Source organism: Bombina bombina, chromosome 3, assembly GCF_027579735.1.
Source record: "Bombina bombina isolate aBomBom1 chromosome 3, aBomBom1.pri, whole genome shotgun sequence".
NCBI classification, from domain to species: Eukaryota; Metazoa; Chordata; class Amphibia; order Anura; family Bombinatoridae; genus Bombina; species Bombina bombina.
In genome coordinates this window covers 1,105,955,900-1,105,981,168 of record NC_069501.1, presented here as the reverse complement: position 1 = coordinate 1,105,981,168, position 25,269 = coordinate 1,105,955,900, and the positions used below count along the sequence as shown (strand labels likewise).

Here is a 25,269-nt window from a genome sequence, read left to right as displayed (position 1 = left end):
TTCTGTTATGTGTGATCAGTCCACGGGTCATCATTACTTCTGGGATATAACTCCTCCCCAACAGGAAATGCAAGAGGATTCACCCAGCAGAGCTGCATATAGCTCCCCCCCTCTACGTCAGTCCCAGTCATTCTCTTGCACCCAACGACTAGATAGGATGTGTGAGAGGACTATGGTGATTATACTTAGTTTTTATGACTTCAATCAAAAGTTTGTTATTTTAAAATAGCACCGGAGCGTGTTATTACTTCTCTGGCAGAGTTTGAGGAAGAATCTGACAGAGATTTTTTTACTATGATTTTAACCGGAGTCGTTAAGATCATATTGCTGTTCTCGACCATCTGAGGGAGGTAAAGGCTTCAGATCAGGGGACAGCGGGCAGATGAATCTGCATTGAGGTATGTGGCAGTTTTTATTTTCTGAATGGAATTGATGAGAAAAGCCTGCCATACCGTTAAAATGACATGTATGTATACACTTCAGTATTCTGGGGATGGTATTTCACCGGAACTACTGTGTTAAAGGTCACTAATCCTTTTAATAACTATTCTCATGTTAAACGTTTTTGCTGGAATGTAGAATCGTTTACATTGCTGAGGTACTGTGTGAATAAATATTTGGGCATTATTTTCCACTTGGCAGTTTTTTGCTTTATTTGTGACAGTTTCGTTTCTCTTCACTGCTGTGTGGGAGAGGGAGGGGCCGTTTTTGGCGCTCTTTGCTACGCATCAAAAAAATTCCAGTCAGCTACTTTTATATTTCCTGCATGATCCGGTTCATCTCTGACAGATCTCAGGGGTCTTCAAACTTCTTTGAAGGGAGGTAAATTCTCTCAGCAGAGCTGTGAGAATTCTTATAGTGACTGTGTATATAAAAACGTTGTTTTGTTTTCTTATGTACAAATTTAATTAGTGTTGTTTTTACTAATGGGAACAAACCTTTGCTAAAAGTTGTGTTGTTTTAAAGTTTGATGCAATAACTGTTTTTCAGTTCATTATTTCAACTGTCATTTAATCGTTAGTACCTCTTTGAGGCACAGTGCGTTTTTTTGCTAAAAAAGATTATAACCAAGTTGTAAGTTTTCTTGCTAGTGTGTTAAACATGTCTGACTCAGAGGAAGATATCTGTGTCATTTGTTCCAATGCCAAGGTGGAGCCCAATAGAAATTTATGTACTAACTGTATTGATGCTACTTTAAATAAAAGTCAATCTGTACAATGTGAACAAATTTCACCAAACAGCGAGGGGAGAGTTATGCCGACTAACTCGCCTCACGCGACAGTACCTGCATCTCCCGCCCGGGAGGTGCGTGATATTTTGGCGCCTAGTACATCTGGGCGGCCATTACAGATAACATTACAAGATATGGCTACTGTTATGACTGAAGTTTTGTCTAAATTACCTGAACTAAGAGGCAAGCGTGATCACTCTGGGGTGAGAACAGAGTGCGCTGACAATGCTAGGGCCATGTCTGATACTGCGTCACAGCTCGCAGAGCATGAGGACGGAGAGCTTCATTCTGTGGGTGACGGTTCTGATCCAAACAGATTGGACTCAGATATTTCAAATTTTAAATTTAAATTGGAGAACCTCCGTGTACTACTAGGGGAGGTCTTAGCAGCTCTCAACGATTGTAACACTGTTGCAATACCAGAGAAACTGTGTAGGTTGGATAAATACTTTGCGGTACCGGCGAGTACTGACGTTTTTCCTATACCTAAGAGACTAACTGAAATTGTTACTAAGGAGTGGGATAGACCCGGTGTGCCGTTCTCACCCCCTCCAATATTTAGAAAGATGTTTCCAATAGACGCCACCACTCGGGACTTATGGCAAACGGTCCCCAAGGTGGAGGGAGCAGTTTCTACTTTAGCTAAGCGTACCACTATCCCGGTGGAGGATAGCTGTGCTTTCTCAGATCCAATGGATAAAAAATTAGAGGGTTACCTTAAGAAAATGTTTGTTCAACAAGGTTTTATATTACAACCCCTTGCATGTATCGCGCCGATTACGGCTGCGGCAGCATTTTGGATTGAGTCGCTTGAAGAGAACCTTAGTTCCTCTACGCTAGACGACATTACGGACAGGCTTAGAGTCCTTAAACTAGCTAATTCTTTCATTTCGGAGGCCGTAGTACATTTAACTAAACTTACGGCTAAGAACTCAGGATTCGCCATACAGGCACGCAGGGCACTGTGGCTAAAATCCTGGTCAGCTGATGTTACTTCTAAGTCCAAATTACTTAATATACCTTTCAAGGGGCAGTCCTTATTCGGGCCTGGTTTGAAAGAAATTATCGCTGACATTACGGGAGGTAAGGGCCACGCCCTACCTCAAGACAAGGCCAAAGCTAAGGCTAGACAGTCTAATTTTCGTCCCTTTCGGAATTTCAAAACAGGAGCAGCATCAACCTCCACTGCACCAAAACAGGAAGGAGCTGTTGCTCGTTACAGGCAAGGCTGGAAGCCTAACCAGTCCTGGAACAAAAGCAAGTAGGCCAGGAAACCTGCTGCTGCCCCAAAGACAGCATGAACCGAGAGCCCCCGATCCGGGACCGGATCTAGTAGGGGGCAGACTCTCTCTCTTCGCCCAGGCCTGGGCAAGAGATGTTCAGGATCCCTGGGCACTAGAGATCATATCTCAGGGATACCTTCTAGACTTCAAATTATCTCCCCCAAGAGGGAGATTTCATCTGTCAAGGTTGTCAACAAACCAGATAAAGAAAGAAGCGTTTCTACGCTGCGTACAAGATCTGTTAACAATGGGAGTGATCCATCCGGTTCCGTGGTCGGAACAAGGACAAGGGTTCTACTCAAACCTGTTTGTGGTTCCCAAAAAAGAGGGAACTTTCAGGCCAATCTTAGATTTAAAGACTCTAAACAAATTCCTAAGAGTTCCATCGTTCAAAATGGAAACTATTCGGACAATCTTACCCATGATCCAAGAGGGTCAGTACATGACCACAGTGGATTTAAAGGATGCTTACCTTCACATACCGATCCACAAAGATCATCACCGGTATCTAAGGTTTGCCTTCTTAGACAGGCACTACCAGTTTGTAGCTCTTCCATTCGGATTGGCTACGGCTCCAAGAATCTTCACAAAGGTTCTGGGTGCCCTTCTAGCGGTACTAAGACCGCGAGGGATTTCGGTAGCTCCGTACCTAGACGACATTCTAATACAAGCTTCAAGCTTTCAAACTGCCAAGTCTCATACAGAGTTAGTTCTGGCATTTCTAAGGTCGCATGGATGGAAAGTGAACGAAAAGAAGAGTTCTCTCTTTCCTCTCACAAGAGTTCCATTCTTGGGGACTCTTATAGATTCTGTAGAAATGAAGATTTACCTGACAGAAGACAGGTTAACAAAACTTCAAAATGCATGCCGCGTCCTTCATTCCATTCAACACCCGTCAGTAGCTCAATGCATGGAGGTGATCGGCTTAATGGTAGCGGCAATGGACATAGTACCTTTTGCACGCCTACACCTCAGACCGCTGCAATTATGCATGCTAAGTCAGTGGAATGGGGATTACTCAGATTTGTCCCCTACTCTGCATCTGAATCAAGAGACCAGAAATTCTCTTCTATGGTGGCTTCATCGGCCACACCTGTCCAGGGGAATGCCATTCAGCAGGCCAGACTGGACAATTGTAACAACAGACGCCAGCCTACTAGGTTGGGGCGCTGTCTGGAATTCTCTGAAGGCTCAGGGACTATGGAATCAGGAGGAGAGTCTCCTTCCAATAAACATTCTGGAATTGAGAGCAGTTCTCAATGCCCTTCTGGCTTGGCCCCAGTTAATAACTCGGGGGTTCATCAGGTTTCAGTCGGACAACATCACGACTGTAGCTTACATCAACCATCAGGGAGGGACAAGAAGCTCCCTAGCAATGATGGAAGTATCAAAGATAATTCGCTGGGCAGAGTCTCACTCTTGCCACCTGTCAGCAATCCACATCCCAGGAGTGGAGAACTGGGAGGCGGATTTCTTGAGTCGCCAGACTCTTCATCCGGGGGAGTGGGAACTTCATCCGGAGGTCTTTGCCCAAATACTTCGACGTTGGGGCAAACCAGAGATAGATCTCATGGCGTCTCGCCAGAACGCCAAACTTCCTCGTTACGGGTCCAGATCCAGGGATCCGGGAGCAGTTCTGATAGATGCTTTGACAGCACCTTGGAACTTCAGGATGGCTTATGTGTTTCCACCCTTCCCGCTGCTTCCTCGATTGATTGCCAAAATCAAACAGGAGAGAGCATCAGTAATTCTAATAGCACCTGCTTGGCCACGCAGGACTTGGTATGCAGATCTAGTGGACATGTCATCCTGTCCGCCTTGGTCTCTACCTCTAAGACAGGACCTTCTGATACAGGGTCCATTCAAACATCAAAATCTAACTTCTCTGAAGCTGACTGCTTGGAAATTGAACGCTTGATTTTATCAAAACGTGGTTTTTCTGAGTCGGTTATTGATACTCTGATTCAGGCTAGGAAGCCTGTTACCAGAAGGATTTACCATAAAATATGGCGGAAATACCTATACTGGTGCGAATCCAAAGGTTACTCCTGGAGTAAGGTTAGGATCGCTAGGATATTGTCTTTTCTACAAGAAGGTTTAGAAAAGGGTTTATCAGCTAGTTCATTAAAGGGACAGATTTCAGCTCTGTCCATCTTGTTACACAGACGGCTGTCAGAAAATCCAGACATCCAGTCCTTTTGTCAGGCTTTAGCTAGGATCAAGCCTGTGTTTAAAGCTGTTGCTCCACCATGGAGTTTAAACTTAGTTCTTAACGTTTTACAGGGTGTTCCGTTTGAACCCCTTCATTCCATTGATATAAAAATGTTATCTTGGAAAGTTCTGTTTTTAATGGCTATTTCCTCGGCTCGAAGAGTCTCTGAGTTATCAGCCTTACATTGTGATTCCCCTTATCTGATTTTTCACTCAGACAAGGTAGTTCTGCGTACTAAACCTGGGTTCTTACCTAAGGTAGTCACTAACAGGAACATCAATCAAGAGATTGTTGTCCCATCCTTGTGTCCAAATCCTTCTTCAAAGAAGGAACGTCTTTTACACAATCTGGATGTAGTTCGTGCCCTCAAGTTCTACTTGCAGGCAACTAAAGATTTTCGCCAAACTTCTTCCTTGTTTGTCGTTTACTCTGGACAGAGGAGAGGTCAAAAAGCTTCTGCTACCTCTCTCTCTTTTTGGCTTCGTAGCATAATACGTTTAGCCTATGAGACTGCTGGACAGCAGCCTCCTGAAAGAGTTACAGCTCACTCCACTAGAGCTGTGGCTTCCACTTGGGCCTTTAAGAATGAGGCCTCTGTTGAACAGATTTGCAAGGCTGCAACTTGGTCTTCGCTTCATACTTTTTCCAAATTTTACAAATTTGACACTTTTGCTTCTTCGGAGGCTATTTTTGGGAGAAAGGTTCTTCAGGCAGTGGTTCCTTCTGTATAATGAGCCTGCCTATCCCTCCCGTCATCCGTGTACTTTTGCTTTGGTATTGGTATCCCAGAAGTAATGATGACCCGTGGACTGATCACACATAACAGAAGAAAACATAATTTATGCTTACCTGATAAATTCCTTTCTTCTGTTGTGTGATCAGTCCACGGCCCGCCCTGTTTTAAGGCAGGTAAATATCTTTTAAATTATACTCCAGTCACCACTTCACCCTTGGTTACTCCTTTCTCGTTGATTCTTGGTCGAATGACTGGGACTGACGTAGAGGGGGGGAGCTATATGCAGCTCTGCTGGGTGAATCCTCTTGCATTTCCTGTTGGGGAGGAGTTATATCCCAGAAGTAATGATGACCCGTGGACTGATCACACAACAGAAGAAAGGAATTTATCAGGTAAGCATAAATTATGTTTTTTTATTTGTGCATATTTCTATATAGATGCATATTACCTTTATTGCGCCCCCTATTTGCTGAGGACACTCCATTGGCATTAATGTTGAGAAACTGATTAATAAACTGTTAAAAGATAATCTGAGAGTGTATTGATTTCTTTCATGTAATTAGCAAGAGTCCATGAGCTAGTGACGTATGGGATATACATTCCTACCAGGAGGGGCAAAGTTTCCCAAACCTCAAAATGCCTATAAATACACCCCTCACCACACCCACAATTCAGTTTTACAAACTTTGCATCCTATGGAGGTGGTGAAGTAAGTTTGTGCTAGATTCTACGTTATGTGCTCCGCAGCAAGTTGGAGCCCGGTTTTCCTCTCAGCGTGCAGTGAATGTCAGAGGGATGTGAGGAGAGTATTGCCTATTTGAATGCAGTGATCTCCTTCTACGGGGTCTATTTCATAGGTTCTCTGTTATCGGTCGTAGAGATTCATCTCTTACCTCCCTTTTCAGATCGACGATATACTCTTATTTATATACCATTACCTCTGCTGATTTTCGTTTCAGTACTGGTTTGGCTTTCTACAAACATGTAGATGAGTGTCCTGGGGTAAGTAAATCTTATTTTCTGTGACACTCTAAGCTATGGTTGGGCACTTTATTTATAAAGTTCTAAATATATGTATTCAAACATTTATTTGCCTTGACTCAGAATGTTCAACATTCCTTATTTTCAGACAGTCAGTTTCACATTTGGGATAATGCGTTTGAATCAATCATTTTTTCTTACCTTAAAAATTTGACTTTTTTTCCCTGTGGGCTGTTAGGCTCGCGGGGGCTGAAAATGCTTCATTTTATTGCGTCATTCTTGGCGCGGACTTTTTTGGCGCAAAAAATCTTTTCATTTTCCGGCGTCATACGTGTCGCCGGAAGTTGCGTCATTTTTTGACGTCCTTTTGCGCCAAAAATGTCGGCGTTCCGGATGTGGCGTCATTTTTGGCGCCAAAAAGCATTTAGGCGCCAAACAATGTGGGCGTATTATTTGGCGCCAAAAAATATGGGCGTCGCTTTTGTCTCCACATTATTTCAGTCTGATTTTTTTCTTTGCTTCTGGTTACTAGAAGCTTGTTTGTTGGCATTTTTTCCCATTCCTGAAACTGTCATTTAAGGAATTTGATCAATTTTGCTTTATATGTTGTTTTTTCTCTTACATATTGCAAGATGTCTCACGTTGCATCTGAGTCAGAAGATACTTCAGGAAAATCGCTGTCTAGTGCTGGAACTACCAAAGCTAAGTGTATCTGCTGTAAACTTTTGGTAGCTATTCCTCCGGCTGTTGTTTGTATTAATTGTCATGACAAACTTGTTAAAGCAGATAATATTTCCTTTAGTAATGTACCATTGCCTGTTGCAGTTCCCTCAACATCTAAGGTGCAGAATGTTCCTGATAACATAAGAGATTTTGTTTCTGAATCCATCAAGAAGGCTATGTCTGTTATTTCTCCTAGTAAACATAAAAAATCTTTTAAAACTTCTCTCTCTACAGATGAATTTTTAAATGAACATCATCATTCTGATTCTGATGACTCTTCTGGTTCAGAGGATTCTGTCTCAGAGATTGATGCTGATAAATCTTCATATTTATTTAAAATGGAATTTATTCGTTCTTTACTTAAAGAAGTACTAATTGCTTTAGAAATAGAGGATTCTGGTCCTCTTGATACTAATTCTAAACGTTTAGAGAAGGTATTTAAATCTCCTGTGGTTATTCCAGAAGTTTTTCCTGTTCCTAATGCTATTTCTGAAGTAATTTCCAGAGAATGGGATAAATTGGGTAATTCATTTACTCCTTCTAAACGTTTTAAGCAATTCTATCCTGTGCCGTCTGACAGATTAGAATTTTGGGACAAAATCCCTAAAGTTGATGGGGCTATTTCTAGCCTTGCTAAACGTACTACTATTCCTACGTCAGATGGTACTTCGTTTAAAGATCCTTTAGATAGGAAAATTTAATCCTTTCTAAGAAAAGCTTATCTGTGTTCAGGTAATCTTCTTAGACCTGCTATATCTTTGGCTGATGTTGCTGCAGCTTCAACTTTTTGGTTGGAGACTTTAGCGCAACAAGTAACAGATCATGATTCTCATAATATTATTATTCTTCTTCAGCATGCTAATAATTTTATCTGTGATGCCATTTTTGATATTATCAGAGTTGATGTCAGGTTTATGTCTCTAGCTATTTTAGCTAGAAAAGCTTTATGGCTTAAAACTTGGAATGCTGATATGGCTTATAAATCAACTCTACTTTCCATTTCTTTCCAGGGTAACAAATTATTTGGTTCTCAGTTGGATTCCATTATCTCAACTGTTACTGGTGGGAAAGGAACTTTTTTACCACAGGATAAAAAATCTAAGGGTAAAAACAGGGCTAATAATCGTTTTCGTTCCTTTCGTTTCAACAAAGAACAAAAGCCTGATCCTTCATCCTTCATCCTCAGGAGCAGTTTCAGTTTGGAAACCATCTCCAGTCTGGAATAAATCCAAGCCTTCTAGAAAGGCAAAGCCTGCTTCTAAGTCCACATGAAGGTGCGGCCCTCATTCCAGCTCAGCTGGTAGGGGGCAGGTTACGTTTTTTCAAAGAAATTTGGATCAATTCTGTTCACAATCTTTGGATTCAGAACATTGTTTCAGAAGGATACAGAATTGGTTTCAAGATGAGACCTCCTGCAAAGAGATTTTTTCTTTCCCGTGTCCCAGTAAATCCAGTGAAAGCTCAAGCATTTCTGAATTGTGTTTCAGATCTAGAGTTGGCTGGAGTAATTATGCCAGTTCCAGTTCTGGAACAGGGGATGGGGTTTTATTCAAATCTCTTCATTGTACCAAAGAAGGAGAATTCCTTCAGACCAGTTCTGGATCTAAAAATATTGAATCGTTATGTAAGGATACCAACGTTCAAAATGGTAACTGTAAGGACTATCTTGCCTTTTGTTCAGCAAGGGCATTATATGTCCACAATAGATTTACAGGATGCTTATCTGCATATTCCGATTCATCCAGATCATTATCAGTTCCTGAGATTCTCTTTTCTGGACAAGCATTACCAGTTTGTGGCTCTGCCGTTTGGCCTAGCTACAGCTCCAAGAATTTTTACAAAAGTTCTCGGTGCCCTTCTGTCTGTAATCAGAGAACAGGGTATTGTGGTATTTCCTTATTTGGACGATATCTTGGTACTTGCTCAGTCTTTACATTTAGCAGAATCTCATACGAATCGACTTTTCTGGGTTTCCAGATAGATTCAGTGTCCATGACTCTGTCTTTAACAGACAAGAGACGTCTAAAATTGATTTCAGCTTGTCGAAACCTTCAGTCACAATCATTCCCTTCGGTAGCCTTATGCATGGAAATTCTAGGTCTTATGTCTGCTGCATCGGACGCGATCCCCTTTGCTCGTTTTCACATGCGACCTCTTCAGCTCTGTATGCTGAATCAATGGTGCAGGGATTACACAAAGATATCTCAATTAATATCTTTAAAACCGATTGTACGACACTCTCTAATGTGGTGGACAGATCACCATCGTTTAATTCAGGGGGCTTCTTTTGTGCTTCCGACCTGGACTGTAATTTCAACAGATGCAAGTCTCACAGGTTGGGGAGCTGTGTGGGGATCTCTGACGGCACAAGGAGTTTGGGAATCTCAGGAGGTGAGATTACCGATCAATATTTTGGAACTCCGTGCAATTTTCAGAGCTCTTCAGTTTTGGCCTCTTCTGAAGAGAGAATCGTTTGTTTTCAGACAGACAATGTCACAACTGTGGCATACATCAATCATCAAGGAGGGACTCACAGTCCTCTGGCTATGAAAGAAGTATCTCGAATTCTGGTTTGGGCGGAATCCAGCTCCTGTCTAATCTCTGCGGTTCATATCCCAGGTATAGACAATTGGGAAGCGGATTATCTCAGTCGCCAAACGTTGCATCCGGGCGAATGGTCTCTTCACCCAGAGGTATTTCTTCAGATTGTTCAAATATGGGAGCTTCCAGAAATAGATCTGATGGCGTCTCATCTAAACCAGAAACTTCCCAGGTATCTGTCCAGATCCCGGGATCCTCAGGCGGAAGCAGTGGATGCATTATCACTTCCTTGGAAGTATCATCCTGCTTATATCTTTCCGCCTCTAGTTCTTCTTCCAAGAGTAATCTCCAAGATTCTGAAGGAATGCTCGTTTGTTCTGCTGGTAGCTCCGGCATGGCCTCACAGGTTTTGGTATGCGGATCTTGTCCGGATGGCCTCTTGCCATCCGTGGACTCTTCCGCTACGACCAGACCTTCTGTCGCAAGGTCCTTTTTTCCATCAGGATCTCAAATCCTTAAATTTAAAGGTATGGAGATTGAACGCTTGATTCTTAGTCAAAGAGGTTTCTCTGACTCTGTGATTAATACTATGTTACAGGCTCGTAAATCTGTATCCAGAGAGATATATTATAGAGTCTGGAAGACTTATATTTCTTGGTGTCTTTCTCATCATTTTTCTTGGCATTCTTTTAGAATTCCAAGAATTTTACAGTTTCTTCAGGATGGTTTAGATAAAAGTTTGTCCGCAAGTTCCTTGAAAGGACAAATCTCTGCTCTTTCTGTTCTTTTTCACAGAAAGATTGCTAATCTTCCTGATATTCATTGTTTTGTACAAGCTTTGGTTCGTATAAAACCTGTCATTAAGTCAATTTCTCCTCCTTGGAGTTTGAATTTGGTTCTAGGGGCTCTTCAAGCTCCTCCGTTTGAACCTATGCATTCATTGGACATTAAATTACTTTCTTGGAAAGTTTTGTTCCTTTTGGCAATCTCTTCTGCCAGAAGAGTTTCTGAATTATCTGCTCTTTCTTGTGAGTCTCCTTTTCTGATTTTTCATCAGGATAAGGCAGTGTTGCGAACTTCTTTTGAATTTTTACCTAAAGTTGTGAATTCCAACAACATTAGTAGAGAAATTGTGGTTCCTTCATTATGTCCTAATCCTAAGAATTCTAAGGAGAAATCGTTACATTCTTTGGATGTTAGAGCTTTGAAATATTATGTTGAAGCTACTAAGTCTTTCCGAAAGACTTCTAGTTTATTTGTTATCTTTTCCGGTTCTAGAAAAGGCCAGAAAGCTTCTGCCATTTCTTTGGCATCTTGGTTGAAATCTTTAATTCATCTTGCTTATGTTGAGTCGGGTAAAACTCCGCCTCAAAGGATTACAGCTCATTCTACTAAGTCAGTTTCTACTTCCTGGGCGTTTAGGAATGAAGCTTCGATTGATCAGATTTGCAAAGCAGCAACTTGGTCCTCTTTGCATACTTTTACTAAATTCTACCATTTTGATGTATTTTCTTCTTCTGAAGCAGTTTTTGGTAGAAAAGTACTTCAGGCAGCGGTTTCAGTTTGAATCTTCTGCTTATGTTTTTCATTAAACTTTATTTTGGGTGTGGATTATTTTCAGCAGGAATTGGCTGTCTTTATTTTATCCCTCCCTCTCTAGTGACTCTTGCGTGGAAAGATCCACATCTTGGGTAATCATTATCCCATACGTCACTAGCTCATGGACTCTTGCTAATTACATGAAAGAAAACATAATTTATGTAAGAACTTACCTGATAAATTCATTTCTTTCATATTAGCAAGAGTCCATGAGGCCCACCCTTTTTTGTGGTGGTTATGATTTTTGTATAAAGCACAATTATTCCAATTCCTTATTTTATATGCTTTCACACTTTATCACCCCACTTCTTGGCTATTCGTTAAACTGAATTGTGGGTGTGGTGAGGGGTGTATTTATAGGCATTTTGAGGTTTGGGAAACTTTGCCCCTCCTGGTAGGAATGTATATCCCATACGTCACTAGCTCATGGACTCTTGCTAATATGAAAGAAATTAATTTATCAGGTAAGTTCTTACATAAATTATGTTTTTGTAAATTCAGATAGCGTGGGTGCATCTCTGGCTTTCCATTTCTTCAAAATTATTAAATTAATGTCCTGTTATACTTGTATTGATTAAATCCAGATTTGGCCTCTTATTCTCGACTTTACATAAGAAAAATATATGTTGTGGCTCAAATTGTTTTAATTCAGAATACTACCTTCTTCCAGAATTGAATAATTTTTGGGCAGAACTAAAAACAATGTAATATATCAGCCGTAGGAGCAGAACATATAGGACAATGACCTATTTCATCACTAAACCATTAGGATATTTTTTTCAGGTATAATATAAACATTATTCAATAATTTATTATGGGATTCTTTCCAAGAAAAAGAAATGGGTGCTTCTCTAATCCACTTGATACTAAATTTTATCTTATCGTAAGTGAGATTATCAAAATATTTAGGCCATTTTAATGTATGTGTATCTAGTGAAATTTGACCTTGTTTAGCCACACAATTTTATACAAAAGTTAAATATAGCGTTGACGTAACTTATATTGCTTAATGTAATTATTCAACTTACAAAACTCCACAGACACTTATGCTATTATTATTTCTATCTATCTCTATACCTCTGTCAGTACTTGAAGAGATTGCACGCTCACAAACCTGGAGACACAGGACCAGGATGCAGCAATAAACAATATCATAATATAAAGGAATTACACTCTCTGGCTTTAAATCTCTCTCACTCTATCCTCTATCATCTCTCCATTTTGTAAAAAAATCTCAAGGTGTTTACTGTGTTGAGCAGGTGTCTTTAGTACTCTGGCTGCAGTGTTTTGCAACATTGTATCACAAAGCTACAAATATTTTTGCAAAACACTGCGACCATAGAGTACTAAAGACACGCGCACACTCCTGAGCTCTTATGAGTCTACCTAGTTTTACTATTTAATAAAAGATCCAAAGAGAAGAAAGCAAATTTGATAACAGAAGTAAATTGTATAGTTGTTTAAAATTGCATGCTCTATCTAAATCATGAAAGTTTAATTTTGACTTTACTGTCCCTTTTAAAGTCCTGTGGTTTTATTTGGTTTTCTTTTTATAGATCATAGAGCTCCAACAACTAATCGTCCTAATCAATAATAATCAATTATGAAAATAGTTGTTAACGAATCTCATAATCGATTAGTTGGTCTGTGCGCAACACCAGCTGCTTCACTCTGATGAGCTTCTGTACGTGGTATTGTGTTTTATGGTTATGCCCTTAGCCTAAAGGATGTCTACTTTTCACTTTTTCGGGACAGTATAACTTTACAACTACTCCTGAATTATGTGCAACCCAGATATAATAGTCCATCGTTTGGATTGTTTAAATTAAATCAGGTGATTTGGGACTTTGCTTTGCATGATATAGTGCTGAACTTGTTATTTACTCCTAGCGTCTAGATTGATGAGTTATTTTAATGTATGTGCACTATTATCTTTTTGCACAATTATTAGCGGATTGCTTGCTATTGCTGATTATATGTACTGTATAAATGTGTAAGGCTTTGTCCTGTTATTGAGATATATATATATATATATATATATATATATATATATATATATATATATATATATATATATATATATATATAGTCCTTAACGTTTTTTTTTTTAATTTGTTTTTAATAAATTGTAATATGTACCAGATTCAACCTTTATAAGTATATATATCTGTTATTTTTTCTACAAGATACGACGAGTCCACGGATTTCATCCTTGTGGGATATAACCTCCTGCTAACAGGAAGTGGCAAAGCACCACAGCAGAGCTGTATATATAGCTCCTCCCTTCCCTCAACCCCCAGTCATTCTCTTTGCCTGTGTTAGTAATAGGAAGAGGTAAAGTGAGGTGTTGGTTTTAGATTCTTCAATCAAGAAGTTTTTTTATTTTAAATGGTACCGGTGTGTATTATTTTCCTCTGGGAGAAATGGAATGAAGAAGATTTCTCTTGCAAGGTGTATCCAGTCCACTGATTCATCCTTTACTTGTGGGATATTCTCATTCCCTACAGGAAGTAGCAAAGAGAGCACACAGCAAAGCTGTCCATATAGCTCCCCCTCTAGCTCCACCCCCCAGTCATTCTCTTTGCTGGCTCTAAGCACTAGGGTCTCTCTCGGGAGTGTAAAGTGAATGTGGTGTTAGAATTGTAGTTTTATTATCTTCAATCAAAAGTTTATTTTAAATGGTACCGGTTTGTACTATTTACTCTCTAGCAGAAAAGTGATGAAGATTTCTGCTGAGAGGAAAATGATTTTAGCATGTTGTAACTAAAATCCACTGCTGTTCCCACACAGGACTGAGGAGTACCAGAAAACTTCAGTTGGGGGGAACAGTTTGCAGGCTTGACTGCAATGAGGTATGTTCAGTCATTTATTTCTAGACAAGACTGAGATAATGCTAGAAGAGACTGACAATATCCCCATGAGGGGAGGGTAAGCTATGTTCACAGAATTAGTAAGGAATTGAATGCTTACATAATAGGGCTAATATACTGGTTGACACTTATTCAGGGCAATCGATTGTTTGGCTAAGGAAAAATCGTTTTGCAAGACACTTTGAAAGCCCTTTTGGTTTTTTTCTGGGGTTATTACCACATGGCTGTTTTTTAGTCACTTAGGATTGATTTACTAGGCTTCACAGCTCCGGAGTAGAGTGGGAGGGGCCTAATTGCCTCAGATGCGCACTTAGAATTGCAGAGAAGTTCATGCTGCTTCACATGGAGGGTCCTGCTGATGTTTGAGGGCCTAAAAGAAGCTATATTCCCCCAAATCTGATCCATAAGGGAAGGTAGGGCCACAGCAAGGCTGTGGCAAGTTGCTGTAGTGATTTAACCAGGTGTTGGCTTTAGGCTGCTCTGGTTTGGGCATTAAGGGGTTAATCGTTTTGAAACTTGGGGTGCAATCTTATTAAGGCTTTAGCTACATACTGTGAAATTTTCAGAAAGATTGCTGCATTTTTCACCGTTTTGTAAAATTGTGTGCTTTTTTTTATCTCTTAAAGGCACAGTAACGTTTTTTTCAAATTGTGTTTTTTTCAAATGCTCCCAGAATTTTCACAAAGGTGCTAGGGTCCCTCCTGGCGGTCCTAAGACCGCGGGGCATAGCAGTGGCGCCTTACCTAGACGACATCTTAATTCAGGCGTCAACTTTCCAAAGAACCAAGTGTCACAACCAGTTACGCCCGCGCAAGCGACTCCTAGTACCTCTAGTGCGTCTAACCCTTTTACATTACAAGACTTAGCGGCAGTCTTTACAAAGGTGCTAGGGTCCCTCCTGGCGGTTCTAAGACCGCGGGGCATAGCAGTGGCGCCTTACCTAGACGACATTTTAATTCAGGCGTCAACTTTCCAAAGGACCAAGTCTCACACGGAGATTGCATTGGCCTTTCTGAGGTCTCACGGGTGGAAGGTGAACATCAAAAAGAGTTCTCTCTCCCCCCTCACAAGAGTTCCATTCCTAGGAACCCTGATAGACTCGGTAGAAATGAAAATATTTCTGACGGAGGTCAGAAAGCTAAAGCTCTTAACTACTTGCCAAGCTCTTTATTCCATTCCTCGGCCATCTGTGGCTCAGTGCATGGAGACAATCGGACTAATAGTTGCGGCAATGGACATAGTCCCTTTTGCTCGGATACACCTCAGACCACTGCAACTATGCATGCTCAAACAGTGGAATAGGGATTATGCAGATTTGTCTCCTCAAATTCAGTTGGACCAGCAGACCAGAGATTCTCTTCTCTGGTGGTTGTCTCAGGATCACCTGTCTCAAGGAATATGTTTCCGCAGGCCAGAGTGGATCATCGTAATGACCGACGCCAGTCTGTTAGGCTGGGGTGCGGTCTGGGACTCCCTGAAAGATCAGGGCTTATGGTCTTGGGAAGAAACTCTTCTCCCTATAAACATTCTGGAACTGAGGGCGATATTAAACGCTCTTCAGGCATGGCCTCAACTAGCGGCGGCCAAATTCATCAGATTTCAGTCGGACAACATCACGACTGTAGCTTACGTCAATCATCAGGGGGGAACAAAGAGTTCCCTAGTGATGACGGAAGTAACCAAAATAATCAGGTGGGCGGAGGATCACTCCTGCCATCTCTCAGCATTTCACATCCCAGGAGCAGACAACTGGGAGGCGGATTTTCTAAGTCGTCAAACTTTTCACCCGAGGGAGTGAGAACTCCACCCGGAGGTATTTGCCCAGCTGACTCGGCTATGGGGCACCCCAGAGTTGGATCTGATGGCGTCCCGTCAGAACACCAAACTTCCTCTCTACGGGTCCAGGCCCTGGGATCCCAAGGCGGTATTGATAGATGCTCTAGCAGCGCCTTGGTCCTTCAATCTGGCTTATGTTTTTCTACCGTTTCCTCTCCTCCCGCGTCTGGTTGCCAGAATCAAGCAGGAGAAGGCTTCAGTGATTCTGATAGTGCCTGCATGGCCACGCAGGACTTGGTATGCAGACCTAGTGGACATGTCATCTGTCCCACCATGGACACTGCCAATGAGGCAGGATCTTCTAATACAGGGTCCGTTCAAGCATCCAAATTTAGTTTCTCTACGTCTGACTGCTTGGAGATTGAACGCTTAATTCTATCAAAGCGTGGGTTCTCTGAGTCAGTTATAGATACTCTGATTCAGGCTAGAAAGCCTGTCACCAGGAAAATCTACCATAAGATATGGCGGAAATATCTTTGTTGGTGTGAATCCAAGGGTTACTCATGGAGTAAGATTAGGATTCCCAGGATATTGTCCTTTCTCCAAGGAGGACTGGAGAAAGGATTGTCAGCTAGTTCCTTAAAAGGACAAATATCTGCTTTGTCTATCCTGTTACACAAGCATCTGGCAGAGGTACCAGACGTTCAAGCGTTTGCTCAGGCTTTAGTCAGAATCAAGCCTGTCTATAAACCTTTGGCTCCGCCATGGAGTTGGAATCTAGTTCTTTCAGTTCTTCAAGGGGTTCCGTTTGAACCTTTACATTCCATAGATATTAAGTTGTTATCTTGGAAAGTTTTGTTTTTGGTAGCTATCTCTTCTGCTCAAAGAGTTTCAGAATTATCTGCCTTACAGTGTGATTCACCTTACCTGGTGTTCCACGCAGATAAGGTAGTTTTGCGTACTAAGCCTGGTTTTCTTCCTAAAGTTGTTTCTAACAAGAATATTAACCAGGAAATAGTGGTTCCTTCTCTGTGTCCTAATCCATCTTCGAAGAAGGAACGTCTATTACACAATCTTGATGTAGTTCGTGCTTTAAAGTTCTATTTACAAGCAACTAAGGATTTCAGACAAACATCTTCCTTGTTTGTTATCTATTCTGGTAAGAGGAGAGGTCAGAAAGCGACTGCTGCCTCTCTTTCCTTTTGGCTGAAAAGCATCATCCGTTTGGCCTATGAGACTACTGGCCTGCAGCCTCCTGAAAGAATTACTGGCTTCCACATGGGCTTTCAAAAATGAGGCTTCTGTTGAACAGATTTGTAAGGCAGGGACTTGGTCTTCACTGCATACTTTTGCCAAATTTTACAAATTCAATACTTTTGCTTCTTCGGAGGCTATTTTTGGGAGAGAGGTTTTGCAAGCAGTGGTGCCTTCCGTTTAAGGTACCTGTCTTGTTCCCTCCCTTCATCCGTGTCCTAAAGCTTTGGTATTGGTATCCCACAAGTAAAGGATGAATCCGTGGACTGGATACACCTTGCAAGAGAAAACAGAATTGATGCTTACCTGATAAATTACTTTCTCTTGCGGTGTATCCAGTCCGCGGCCCGCCCTGGCATTTAAGTCAGGTAAATTTTTTTTGTTTAAACTACAGTCACCACTGCACCCTATGGTTTCTCCTTTTTCTTCCTAACCTTTGGTCGAATGACTGGGGGGTGGAGCTAGAGGGGGAGCTATATGGACAGCTTTGCTGTGTGCTCTCTTTGCTACTTCCTGTAGGGAATGAGAATATCCCACAAGTAAAGGATGAATCCGTGGACTGGATACACCTTAAGAGAAAGTAATTTATAAGGTAAGCATAAATTCTGTTTTCTGCCCTGAGGTTGATGATCTTAGCAGATGTAACTAAGATCCATGTTGGTTCCCACAGAGCTTCTTAAGGTAGTGCAAGAGAAATCTTCAGTGTGGAGACCGGTGTCATGCTACAAGCAGCATTAAGGTATGTTCAGTCTTTATTTCTGAGGAGACATGTTATATCAGAACTGGCTGACATTTTTCCCTGTAAGGGAAGTGGTAAGCAGTAGACCTGGATGGCATAGGGTGTTACTGACATTACTAGTTAACCATATTGATTACAATGAGTATGCATTAAAGTGGCGCTAGACACTGGGGAAGACCATCTGTGACACTTTCTATATTTATATATGGCATACAGTGTGTGCGATAACCTCAGGGGACCACATGGCTTATCAGTACCGCTTACCATGCGGTTAAGGAGACATTTTATTATGGCATAAATTTATTTGGGGTTAAACATTAGGAAAGACCTCATGGCTTATTTAAACTGCTTCCCATGCGGTTATGGAGAGAGATCATGCGACGCCCACGGTGGGCGGGGCCTAATTAGCGCGCTCAGACGTGCAGTTTCTCCTCACTAGAAGACAGCAGGCACTAACTCCGGTGGAGCCTAAAAGTTGAGATTCAGCCACCGGATCGTTGTTGAATCCATTTTGTGTACCCAGGGGGCAGGTAGGCGCCGCAGCAGAGCTGTGGCGAGGTGCAGGGGCTGTTATCGTTGTTTAAAGTTTATTTCTCTTGTAGGATGTATAGAGTCCACGGATTCATCCATACTTGTGGGATATTCTCCTTCCCTACAGGAAGTGGCAAAGTTAGCACCCACAGCAGAGATGTCTATATAGCTTCTCCCTTAGCTCCGCCCCCCAGTCATTCTCTTTGCCTGCTTAACTGCTAGGAAGGGTAAAGTGAGTGTGGTGACAAAAATGTTAGTTTTTATTTTCTCAAGCAAAAGTTTATTTTAAATGGTACCGATGTGTACTATTTACTCTCTGCAGAAAAAGGATGAAGATTTCTGCAAGGAGGATGAAGATCTTAGCATTTTGTAACTAAGATCCACTGCTGTTCTCACAAGGGCTGAAGAGTACAGGAAAACTTCAGTTGGGGGAACGGTTTGCAGGCTAAACTGCATTAAGGTATGTTCAGTCTATTTTTTTTCTAGACAGACTGTTATTTCTAGAAAAGGCTGGCAATATCCCCATGAGGGAAGGGTAAGCTGTATTCAGTAAAGAGGAATCCAAGCTTGCATAAAGGGCTCATTAGTTACGGGTGATACTGATGGGAAAAAACGTTTTGGTTTTATTGCAAATATAACATTTTTTGATGGACTTTAAGGGGTATTTGTGGCTTCTTTAAGGGTTATTAACCCACATGGCTAGTTTTTGAAACACTCTGTTGTGTTTCTTTTAGGCCCCATAACATCGAGTGAGGTGGGAGGGGCCTATTTTCGCGCCTCAGTTGCCCAGTTTCTTTACCTCAGAAGCATCCTGCTACTTCTCCAGAGGTTCCTAAAGGGCAGGTAGGCGCCACAGCAGAGCTATGGCAAGGTGCTGAACGTTATTTTACCAGTTTTGAAGTTTTTTCAATCCGGTTTTCACATTAAGAGGTTGTTTATTTGCATAGTGGTGCAAAGTTACTAAGGCTTTATAATGCTACTGTAAAAATTTTCGTTTTGTTTACTGCTTTATTACACTGTTTTGCAGAGTTTGTGCAGCTTTTTTTCACAGTACCGTTTTTGTTTAAAGTGTTATTTACATTGATTAAAGTGTTTTCCAAGCTTGCTTGTTACATTACTAGCCTGTTTAACATGTCTGACACCAAGGAAAATCCTTGTTCAATGTGTTTAGAAGCCATTGTGGAACCCCCTCTTAGAATGTGTCCCACTTGCACTATGTCTATAAATTATAAAGAGCATATTTTAGCACTTAAAAATATTGCAATAGATGATTCTCAGACAGAAGGAAATGAGGGTTTAGCATCTAGATCTCCCCAAGTGTCACAACCAGTAACGCCCGCACGAGTGACGCCAAGTACCTCTAGTGCGTCAAATTCATTTACTGTACAAGACATGGCCACAGTTATGAATAAAACCCTCACAGAGGTTTTCTCTAAACTGCCTGGTTTACAAGGAAAGCGTGACAGCTCTGGGTTAAGAACAAATGCTGAGCCGTCTGACGCTTTAGTAGCCGTATCCGATATACCCTCACAATGTTCTGAAGTAAGGGTAATGGATTTGTTATCTGAGGGAGAGATTTCTGATTCAGGAAAGACGCTCCCTCAGACAGATTCTGATATGACGGCTTTTAAATTTAAGCTTGAACACCTCCGCTTATTGCTCAAGGAGGTATTAGATACTCTAGACGATTGTGACCCTATAGTGGTCCCAGAGAAATTGTGCAAAATGGATAAATACTTAGAGGTTCCTGTTTACACTGATGTTTTTCCAGTCCCTAAGAGGATTGTGACTATTGTTACTAAGGAGTGGGATAGACCAGGTATTCCGTTTGCTCCCCCTCCTGTTTTTAAGAAAATGTTTCCCATGCAGGACTCGTGGCAGACTGTTCTTAAGGTGGAGGGAGCTATTTCTACTATTGCTAAGCGTACAACTATACCCATCGAAGACAGTTGTGCTTTCAAAGATCCTATGGATAAAAAATTAGAGAGTCTCCTAAAGAAAAATTTTTGTTCATCAAGGTTTTCTTCTCCAACCTATTGCTTGCATTGTTCCTGTAACTACTGCAGCTGCCTTCTGGTTTGAGGCTCTATAAGAGGCTCTCCAGGTGGAGACTCCATTAGAGGATATTATGGATAGAATTAAGGCCCTTAAGTTGGCTAATTCTTTTATTACAGATGCCGCTTTCCAAATGACTAAATTAGCGGCAAAGAATTCAGGTTTTGCCATTTTAGCACGCAGGGCGTTATGGCTTAAGTCCTGGTCTGCTGATGTATCATCAAAATCTAAATTGTTGAACATCCCTTTCAAAGGAGAGACCCTATTCGGACCTGCTCTGAAAGAAATTATTTCAGACATCACTGGAAGGAAAGGCCATGCCCTCCCTCAGGATAAAACAAATAAGATGAGGACCAAACAAAATAGTTTTCGTTCCTTTCGGAACTTCAAGGGTGGTCACGCTTCAGCTTCCCCTGCAGCAAAGCAAGAGGGGAATTCTGTCCAATCCAAGTCAGTCTGTAGACCTAACCAGGCTTGGAACAAAGGTAAACAGGCCAAGAAGCCTGCTGCTGCCTCTAAGACAGCATGAAGGGGTAACCCCCGATCCGGGACCGGATCTAGTAGGGGGCAGACTCTCTCTCTTCGCTCAGGCTTGGGCAAGAGATGTTCACGATTCCTGGGCCTTAGAAATTGTGTCCCAAGGATATCTTCTGGATTTCCCTAGGGGGAGATTTCACATTTCTCAATTGTCTGCAAACCAGACAAAAAGAGAGGCATTCTTACGCTGTGTAGAAGACCTACGTACCATGGGAGTGATCCGCCCAGTTCCAAGAGGAACAAGGGCTAGGTTTTTACTCCAACCTGTTTGTGGTTCCCAAAAAAGAGGGAACTTTCAGACCGATTTTGGATCTCAAAATTCTAAACAAATTCCTCAGAGTACCATCTTTCAAGATGGAGACTATTCGGACTATTCTTCCTCTGATCCAGGAGGGTCAATATATGACTACCGTGGATTTAAAGGATGTGTATCTATGCATCCCTATTCACAGAGATCATCAATTCCTCAGATTCGCCTTTCTGGACAGGCATTACCAGTTTTGTGGCCCTTCCCTTCGGGTTGGCCATGGCTCCCAGAATTTTCACAAAGGTGCTAGGGTCCCTTTTGGCGGTTCTAAGACCATCGGTTATAGCTGTGGCGCCTTATCTAGACGACATCTTAATTCAGGCATCGACTTTCCAGCTAGCCAAGTTTCACACGGACATCGTGTTTGCTTTTCTGAGATCTCACGGGTGGAAGGTGAACATAAAAAAAGAGTTCTCTCGGCCCTCTCACAAGAGTTTCCTTCCTAGGGACTCTGATAGACTCGGTAGAAATGAAAATATTTCTGACGGAGGTCATCTGGACCAATAGACCAGAGATTCTCTCCCTGGTGGTTGTCTCAGGACCACCTGTCTCAGGGAATATGTTTCCGCAGGTCAGAGTGGCTCATAGTAACGACAGATGCCAGCCTGCTAGGCTGGGGTGCTATCTGGAAATCCCTGAAAGCACAGGGCTTATGGTCTCGGGAGGAAACTCTCCTCCCGATAAACATTCTAAATCTGAGAGCGATATTCAATGCGTTTCAGGCGTAGCCTCAGCTAGCTGCAGCCAAATTCATCAGATTTCAGTCGGACAACATCACGACTGTAGCTTATATCAATCATCAAGGAGGAACACAGAGTTCTCTAGCGATGATGGAGGTAACCAAAATAATCCGATGGGCGGAGGTTCACTCTTGCCATCTCTCAGCAATCCATATCCCAGGGGTAGAGAACTGGGAGGCGCATTTCCTAAGTCATCAGACTTTTCATCCGGGGGAGTGGGAGCTCCATCCGGAGGTATTTGCCCAGCTGACTCAGCTATGGGGCACACCAAAATTGGATCTGATGGCGTCCCGACAGAACACCAAACTTCCTTGTTACGGGTCCTGGTCCCGGGATCCCCAGGCGGTACTGATAGATGCTCTAGCAGTGCCCTGGTCCTTCAATCTGGCTTATGTATTTCCACCGTTTCCTCTCCTCCCACGTCTGGTTGCCAGAATCAAGCAGGAGAGAGCTTCGGTGATTCTGATAGCGCCTGCGTGGCCACGCAGGACTTGGTATGCAGACTTGGTGGACATGTCTTCTGTTCCACCGTGGACTCTGCCAATGAGGCAGGACCTTCTAATCCAAGGTCCATTCAAGCATCCAAATCTAATTTCTCTGCGTCTGACTGCTTGGAGATTGAACGCCTGATTCTATCAAAGCGTGGTTTCTCTGAGTCGGTCATTGATACCCTGATTCAGGCTAGAAAGCCTGTCACCAGGAAAATCTATCATAAGATTTGGGGCAAATATCTTTGTTGGTGTGAATCCAAAGGTTACTCATGGAGTAAGATTAGGATTCCTAGAATTTTGTCTTTTCTCCAAGAAGGATTGGAGAAGGGATTATCAGCTAGTTCCTTAAAGGGACAAATATCTGCTTTGTCTATTCTTTTACACAAACGTCTGGCAGATGTCCCAGACGTTCAAGCATTTAGTCAGGCCTTGGTCAGGATCAAGCCTGTATTTAAACCTGTTGCTCCACCATGGAGCCTGAACTTAGTTCTTAAAGTTCTTCAAGGGGTTCCGTTTGAACCTATGTATTCCATAGATATTAAGCTTTTATCTTGGAAAGTTTTGTTTTTAGTAGCTATCTCTTCGGCTCGAAGAGTTTCTGAGTTATCTGCTTTACAGTGCGACTCACCTTACCTGGTTTTCCATGCAGATAAGGTGGTTTTGCGTACCAAACCTGGATTTCTTACTAAGGTTGATTCTAATAGGAATATCAATCAGGAGATTGTTGTTCCTTCTCTGTGTTCTAATCCTTCATCAAAGAAGGAACGTCTGTTGCACAATCTTGATATAGTTCGTGGTTTAAAGTTCTGCTTACATGCAACAAAAGATTTCCGTCAAACATCTTCATTGTTTGTTTATTCTGGTAAATTTAGAGGTCAAAAGGCTACGGCCACGTCTTTCCTTTTGGCTGAAAAGCATCATCTGTTTGGCTTATGAAACTGCTGGCCAGCAGCCTCCTGAAAGAATTACTGCTCATTCTACTAGAGCAGTGGCTTCCACATGGGCTTTTAAAAATGAGGCTTCTGTTGAACAGATTTGTAAGGCGGCGACTTGGTCTTCTCTTCATACTTTTTCCAAATTTTACAAATTCGATACTTTTGCTTCTTCGGAGGCTATTTTTGGGAGAAAGGTTCTACAAGCAGTGGTGCCTTCCGTTTAGGGTACCTGTCTTGTCCCTCCCTTCATCCGTGTCCTAAAGCTTTGGTATTGGTATCCCACAAGTGTGGATGAATCCGTGGACTCGATGCATCTTACAAAAGAAAACAGAATTTATGCTTACCTGATAAATTTCTTTCTCTTGTGATGTATCGAGTCCACGGCCCGCCCTGTCTGTTTAAGACAGGTAGTATATTTTTATTTTAAAAACTTCAGTCACCTCTGCACCCTATAGTTTCTCATTTTTCTTACTAGCCTTCGGTCGAATGATGGGGGGGGGGGCGGAGCTAAGTGAGAAACTATATAGACAGCTCTGCTGTGGGTGCTCTCTTTGCCAGTTCCTGTAGGGAAGGAGAATATCCCACAAGTATGGATGAATCCGTGGACTCGATACATCACAAGAGAGAAATTTATCAGGTTAAGCATAAATTCTGTTTTTCTAGATAAAAGACTTTTTACAGGATGATTTAGTTTTTTGCTAGTGCAATAATTATTGGCAAAATTTAACTGTTTAGCATAAGATTTAAGTGCTAAAGATGGTTTTTTTGTGCAGATAGAAAATTTGTTGCACTTATTATTTAAAGGCGCAGTATTTTTTTTTTCTTCAAAATTTTCTTGATACCACAATTAAGGTTAAAAGACGTCCATTGTGGCTAATGCTAGTCTTTTCAACATGTCTGAAAGTGTAGAAAATACTTGTTATATGTGTTTAGAGGCCAGTGTGGAACCCCCCCCTTACTTTGTGTACCTCTTGTACTGAAAGAGCGTTAGAATGTAAAAATCATATTTCATGTAAAGTGTGCCTAAGGGTGATTCTCAGTCTGAAGAGAATCAGGATATGCCATCTAATTCTCCTCAAGTGTCACAACCTTTAACGCCCACACAAGCGACGCCAAGTACCTCAAGTGCATCTAATTCTTTTACTCTGCAGGATATGGCTGCAGTTATGTCACCTACCCTTACAGAGGTATTATCTAAGTTACCAGTGTTACAGGGTAAACGTAGTAGGACAGGAATTAATGTGAATACGGAGTCCTCTGATGCTTTGTTGGCTATTTCCGATGTACCCTCACAGGGCTCTGAGTTGGGGGTCAGGGAATTGTTGTCTGAGGGAGAACTTTCAGACCCAGGAAGTATGTTACCTCAGACAGATTCGGACGTCATGTCCTTTTAAGTTTAAGCTTGAACACCTCCGCCTGTTACTTCGGGAGGTTTTAGCGACTCTGATAATGACCCTATTGTAATACCACCAGAGAAATTGTGTAAAAAGGACAAATATCTAGAGGTACCTACTTACACTGATGTTTTTCCGGTTCCTAAAAGAATTTCGGAAATTATTAAGAAGGAATGGGACAGACCGCGTATACTGTTCACTCCTCCCCCTAATTTTAAGAAAATGTATCCCATATCAGACACCATTCGGGACTCTTGGCAGACTGTCCCTAAGGTGGAGGGAGCTATATCTACCCTGGCTAAGCGTACAACTATTCCTATTGAGGACAGTTGTG

General features: G+C 41.8%; 1 protein-coding gene across 1 annotated transcript in view; it reads left to right on the top strand.

Moving 5' to 3' along the window:
* The window catches only part of PDS5B (PDS5 cohesin associated factor B), an 890,287-nt gene that overhangs the window by 18,783 nt on the left and 846,235 nt on the right, over nucleotides 1-25,269 (top strand). The gene's annotated exons all lie outside the window — the stretch shown is intronic.